Raw genomic sequence first — 6,521 nt, 5'->3', positions numbered from 1 at the left:
AAGCTAGCTATTGTAATAATCCTAGCGTACACCGACCTAGTACGGATGGTGTGGGAATCAAACTAGCTATTGTAATAATCCTAGCGTACACCGGCCTAGTACGGATGGTTTGGTTTGGGAATCAAACTAGCTATTGTAATAATCCTAGCGTACACCGACCTAGTATGGATGGTGTGGGAATCAAACTAGCTATTGTAAAAATCATAGCGTAAACCGACCTAGTGCGGATGGTTTGGTTTGGGAATCAAACTAGCTATTGTAATAATCCTAGCGTACACCGACCTAGTATGGATGGTGTGGGAATCAAACTAGCTATTGTAAAAATCATAGCGTAAACCGACCTAGTGCGGATGGTTTGGTTTGGGAATCAAACTGGCTATTGTAATAATCCTAGCGTACACCGACCTAGTACGGATGGTGTGGGAATCAAACTAGCTATTGTAATAATCCTAGCGTACATCGACCTAGTACGGATGGTGTGGGAATCAAACTAGTTATTGTAATAATCCTAGCGTATATCGACCTAGTACGGATGGTGTGGGAATCAAACTAGCTATTGTAATAATCATAGCATACACCGACCTAGTACGGATGGTGTGGGAATCAAACTAGCTATTGTAATAATCATAGCGTACACCGACCTAGTACGGATGGTGTGGGAATCAAACTAGCTATTGTAATAATCCTAGCGTACACCGACCTAGTACGGATGGTGTGGGAATCAAACTAGCTATTGTAATAATCATAGCGTACATCGACCTAGTACGGATGGCTTGGGGAATCAAACTAGCTATTGTAATAATCATAGCGTACACCGACCTAGTACGGATGGTGTGGGAATCAAACTAGCTATTGTAATAATCCTAGCGTACACCGACCTAGTACGAATGGTTTAGGAATCAAACTAGCTATTGTAATAATCCTAGCGTACACCGACCTAGTACGAATGGTTTAGGAATCAAACTAGCTATTGTAATAATTATAGCGAACACCGACCTAGTACGGATGGTGTGGGAATCAAACTAGCTATTGTAATAATCCTAGCGTACATCGACCTAGTACGGATGGTGTGGGAATCAAACTAGCTATTGTAATAATCATAAGGTACACCGACTAGTACGGATGGTGTGGGAATCAAACTAGCTATTGTAATAATCATAAGGTACACCGACTAGTACGGATGGTGTGGGAATCAAACTAGCTATTGTAATAATCCTAGCGTACACCGACCTAGTACGGATGGTGTGGGAATCAAACTAGCTATTGTAATAATCCTAGCGTACACCGACCTAGTACGGATGGTGTGGGAATCAAACTAGCTATTGTAATAATCATAGCGTACACCGACCTAGTACGGATGGTGTGGGAATCAAACTAGCTATTGTAATAATCATAAGGTACACCGACCTAGTACGGATGGTGTGGGAATCAAACTAGCTATTGTAATAATTATAGCGTACACCGACCTAGTAGGGATGGCTTGGGGAATCAAACTAGCTATTGTAATAATCCTAGCGTACACCGACCTAGTACGGATGGTGTGGGAATCAAACTAGCTATTGTTATAATCATCGCGTACACCGGCCTAGTACGGATGGTGTGGGAATCAAACTAGCTATTGTAATAATCCTAGCGTACACCGACCTAGTACGGATGGTGTGGGAATCAAACTAGCTATTGTAATAATCCTAGCGTACACCGGCCTAGTACGGATGGTGTGGGAATCAAACTAGCTATTGTAATAATCATAGCGTACACCGACCTAGTACGGATGGTGTGGGAATCAAACTAGCTATTGTAATAATCATCGCGTACACCGGCCTAGTACGGATGGTGTGGGAATCAAACTAGCTATTGTAATAATCATAGCGTACATCGACCTAGTACGGATGGTGTGGGAATCAAACTAGCTATTGTAATAATCATCGCGTACACCGGCCTAGTACGGATGGTGTGGGAATCAAACTAGCTATTGTAATAATCATAGCGTACATCGACCTAGTACGGATGGTGTGGGAATCAAACTAGCTATTGTAATAATCATCGCGTACACCGGCCTAGTACGGATGGTGTGGGAATCAAACTAGCTATTGTAATAATCATAGCGTACATCGACCTAGTACGGATGGTGTGGGAATCAAACTAGCTATTGTAATAATCATCGCGTACACCGGCCTAGTACGGATGGTGTGGGAATCAAACTAGCTATTGTAATAATCATAGCGTACATCGACCTAGTACGGATGGTGTGGGAATCAAACTAGCTATTGTAATAATAATAGCGTACACCGACCTAGTACGGATGGTGTGGGAATCAAACTAGCTATTGTAATAATCCTAGCGTACACCGACCTAGTACGGATGGTGTGGGAATCAAACTAGCTATTGTAATAATCCTAGCGTACACCGACCTAGTACGGATGGTGTGGGAATCAAACTAGCTATTGTAATAATCCTAGCGTACATCGACCTAGTACGGATGGTGTGGGAATCAAACTAGCTATTGTAATAATCATAGCGTACACCGACCTAGTACGGATGGTGTGGGAATCAAACTAGCTATTTACTTGTTGTTATATATCGATTCGGTTGACCGGTATCCGAGCTCTTGCACTAGTTCTTACTTAACCATGTCTTCACGTGACCAGCGCGAGGGACTATATACATGTAATAATTAGTTGGTGAAACTGGCCTGTGAATCCAATTATCGCATTTTATTGCGTAAATGAATTTTCTAAAGTATAATTGTTCTTTTCAATTATAGAGATACATGTTGAACACCATTTCAAATATTCATATAATGTTCAAAGTCATAATTGGTAAATCAGAAAAATATTCCTTGACAAATTATAGCATTTTCATAAGAATTCTCGGATTTAGTATTTTTAACTCAAAATAGTTTTTTGTTCAAATTAATTTGATCAGTATCAATTTTGAGTAATATTCATGTTTCAATTTCGGAACTCCTCTATGTTTTTGCCATCGGAGGGCTGCACAGAAACACAACAATCATTGACATATGAATACAAATAGTTCGTATTTCATTTTCGATTTATCAGCACAGTTTATGAGAATACTCGTGTCATAAGCAACACAAATTAAAACTGGGTTAAAATCCACACATACAACATTAACTAGTATTTTACATTTGTACTTAGTACAGAGTTTATGTTTTATGTACAGTAGAAGGCATTAAGTGTTCACGGTGTATAAGGTTAGATGAGCGAGCGTTTCACGGTGTATAAGGTTAGATGAGCGAGCGTTTCACGGTGTATAAGGTTAGATGAGCGAGCGTTTCACGGTGTATAAGGTTAGATGAGCGAGCGTTTCACGGTGTATAAGGTTAGATGAGCGAGCGTTTCACGGTGTATAAGGTTAGATGAGTGAGCGTTTCACGGTGTATAAGGTTAGATGAGTGAGCGTTTCACGGTGTATAAGGTTAGATGAGTGAGCGTTTCACGGTGTATAAGGTTAGATGAGCGAGCGATTCACGGTGTATAAGGTTAGATGAGCGAGCGTTTCACGGTGTATAAGGTTAGATGAGTGAGCGTTTCACGGTGTATAAGGTTAGATGAGCGAGCGTTTCACGGTGTATAAGGTTAGATGAGTGAGCGTTCGAATTGACAGTATCATGTTGGTTTTCCTTACAAGTTTGTTGTTACCTTCAACAGCTGATCCGAACTCAATCACGAATGCATTGACAAAGAGAATGTTGAAGTCTGACTAGTTTTTCGTCAAATAACAATATTACCGGGTATTGTTTGATTTCTTTACACGTTGTACTTATAAACAGTCAATCGGAACCCCTCGTCATTTTCTCCTACGTTCGCAGACGGAGGCGAGGTGTTCCGATTGATAAACAGTGTAACGACATCGGACTGTAAAAATGCAACAAAGTAAAACAGTGTATATTTTATAGGACTAGATTACGCATATTGCGAATTGACTCAGTTGTATTCATTCTTGTGGGGACTTTTTTTTCATAAAATAAGAAAAAGGTACCTTTTCCTTTTTAAGAAATGCAGCCGCAATATAACGCCATCCTATCCAAATTATGGTCCGTTTCTGGACAATATCAATTTTCATTTAAGCTGGAAATCAACTTAATAATATGTAAAATAATCAATGAAAAATTCCCTAAATATGCTAGTCTATGGATCACCGTTTTAATTAAAAAAGAAAGTGAAATTATGTGATTAACTGACCAAAACAGCAATAACAACAGGACACGTCTGGACAGTCACATAAAGTTGTAGCAATAATCCACACAGAAACACTTTTCAACCCAAAATGTTGTATATTAGTATATAGGGGAATCGTGTTAAAATAAACGTTTTTTCTTGATATTATCCCACCAACATGACATTTGAATGACCAGTCAATATATAACAATACTGAATCTATCGCTTAATTCATGTCTATAGATGGAATTCCAACATTCTGATTGAACACCATTCCACACTATTTTCACACTTTGGAATTACCTCAAGTAAAGTTCCAGGAAAAAAATCGACACTTATATGTACATTATTTCTTGTATTTGGAAAATTTCAAATACATCACTTCACATTTTACTTTGGCCAATGGGGGCCATTATCTTCAAAATGCTGGATATTGCATAAAGACAAGGAGGGCCAATAGAGTATACTGGAAATGTGTTAGAAGCAACATTAACAACTATTGATAATATTCATTTTGGGAATTATTGACAGAATCACAGACGTAAAGACTTTGATAGAGAAAATTGAATTTCTGTTTTTGAAAATTTGAAGTCAGCTCTTTAAATTGTAACAAATTATTTTACGGTCACATCAGAGACCTATATACTAGTATATAGGTCTCTGGTCACATGTATAGATAACTTAGTAAGTAACTTTAAGTGCAATTAGTCACCTGTGTTTACTAATGAGTTAATTTATGTTGGTTTGTATGTGATGTAAACTGTCGTCTGTTACAGCTTGCATTGTCATTCTGGTGACTGGTTCACCTGTGTCATGCTTGACTGCCTAACCGGGGTCAAGCATGTGTATCGGGGGTCAGGCACCCAGTGTGGACAGACAGAGCGATAGAAGACCTCAGTTAGTAACACTACAGCGAGTGGAGCAGACGACATGTCGCAGGCTCAGTTAGGGGTGAGTTTACCAACAGTCTAGGGTGAAGTCCACCCCAGAACTTGGTAACTTCTACCCAGGGTGAGAATCCCCTGGTGAGAGTGTGGTAGAATCTGCGGTTGACCTCAACGACACAACTATTATTGTACCTATAAGCAATGTGTAAAGTATAAGAATAAACCTTGTATTATTTTGTACCTCTGTTTTGTGTGATGTTTTCTGTAGGGCCGTGGTGACACCCAGGTTGAAAAGTCATCACAATATTCTCAGGATGAAACTAATTCCAAAATTACCAGCTTCGCAGCAGGAAATCGACCTTCAAGGAAAATGGAAAGAAAGATGCTGGGGAAAGATTTCGTTTAACCGACGGGGTTATGCTCAATGGACAAAGATTTTTGATTTTTGCTACAGATAGAAATTTGTAGCATATCAGTGAATCCCCCATCATTTTCGGAGATGGTACACTCTATTCATGTCATGGACTGTTCTACCAGTTATATACCTTACACGGCCAGGTGCAGCAGTGTTTCCATTTATATACGGTCTATTACCGAACAAGACTCAGCAAACATACAATAGTTTCTTTAGTGCTATTAGCCAGCTTTTGACCGAAAGAAATATTGAGTTGACAACGCATTCAGTTTTATTGGTCTTTGAATTTGCAGCAATGAATGCCGTTAGGGCTGTGTTTCCAGCAGTTCCTGTCAAGTCCTGCTTTTTTTCACTACACACAGAGGATAGCACAGTATTGTGGTCTTGTTACAAGATATAGCAATGACGATGATGTTAAAACACTTGTCCGTAGAGCAGCAGTGCTTCCATTGGTAGCAGTGGATCAGGTTGAGGACGTATGGTTCAACTCACTTGAGAATAGGGGAGAATAATAATAATAGGTAAGTAGCACTAAATAGGCATATGTGACAATGTCATGACCTTAGGGCTTTACAGTTATTGAGAAGAAGTTGAAAATGTGAATTCTTTGCTACGCATGGTGCCAGACAACAGGCGAAAGGCTTCCTAGTTCCGTTTATCTTAAACGGAACTCGGAACTGGTTCCTAGTTTCGTTTTACTTAACGGAACTCGTAACTCGGAACAACTTCAGGCTCCCATTTATAAATTGATGGTGCTGATAAATAAATATTTTAGATAGTATATAACTGTAATAGTTTAGATTATTATTATTACAAGTAACATATACCTTTTATAAACTTAAAATTTTGAAATGTAGAACTGTTATGATCATTTAATTACCAGTGCAATCAAATAATCTCTTTCTTTACATGTTAAATCAATGTTTAATTAATTTCTTTATGTGTTCAGGTTTCTGACTTTAAGCATTGGATGTATACACATAGAAAGTACAACATATATTATAGGCTGAATTAGGTTTTAATAAGCACAATATCACA

The sequence above is a fragment of the Pecten maximus genome, chromosome 5, assembly GCF_902652985.1.
Source record: "Pecten maximus chromosome 5, xPecMax1.1, whole genome shotgun sequence".
In the NCBI taxonomy this organism is placed as follows: Eukaryota; Metazoa; Mollusca; class Bivalvia; order Pectinida; family Pectinidae; genus Pecten; species Pecten maximus.
Note: the sequence above shows the minus strand (reverse complement) of the source record.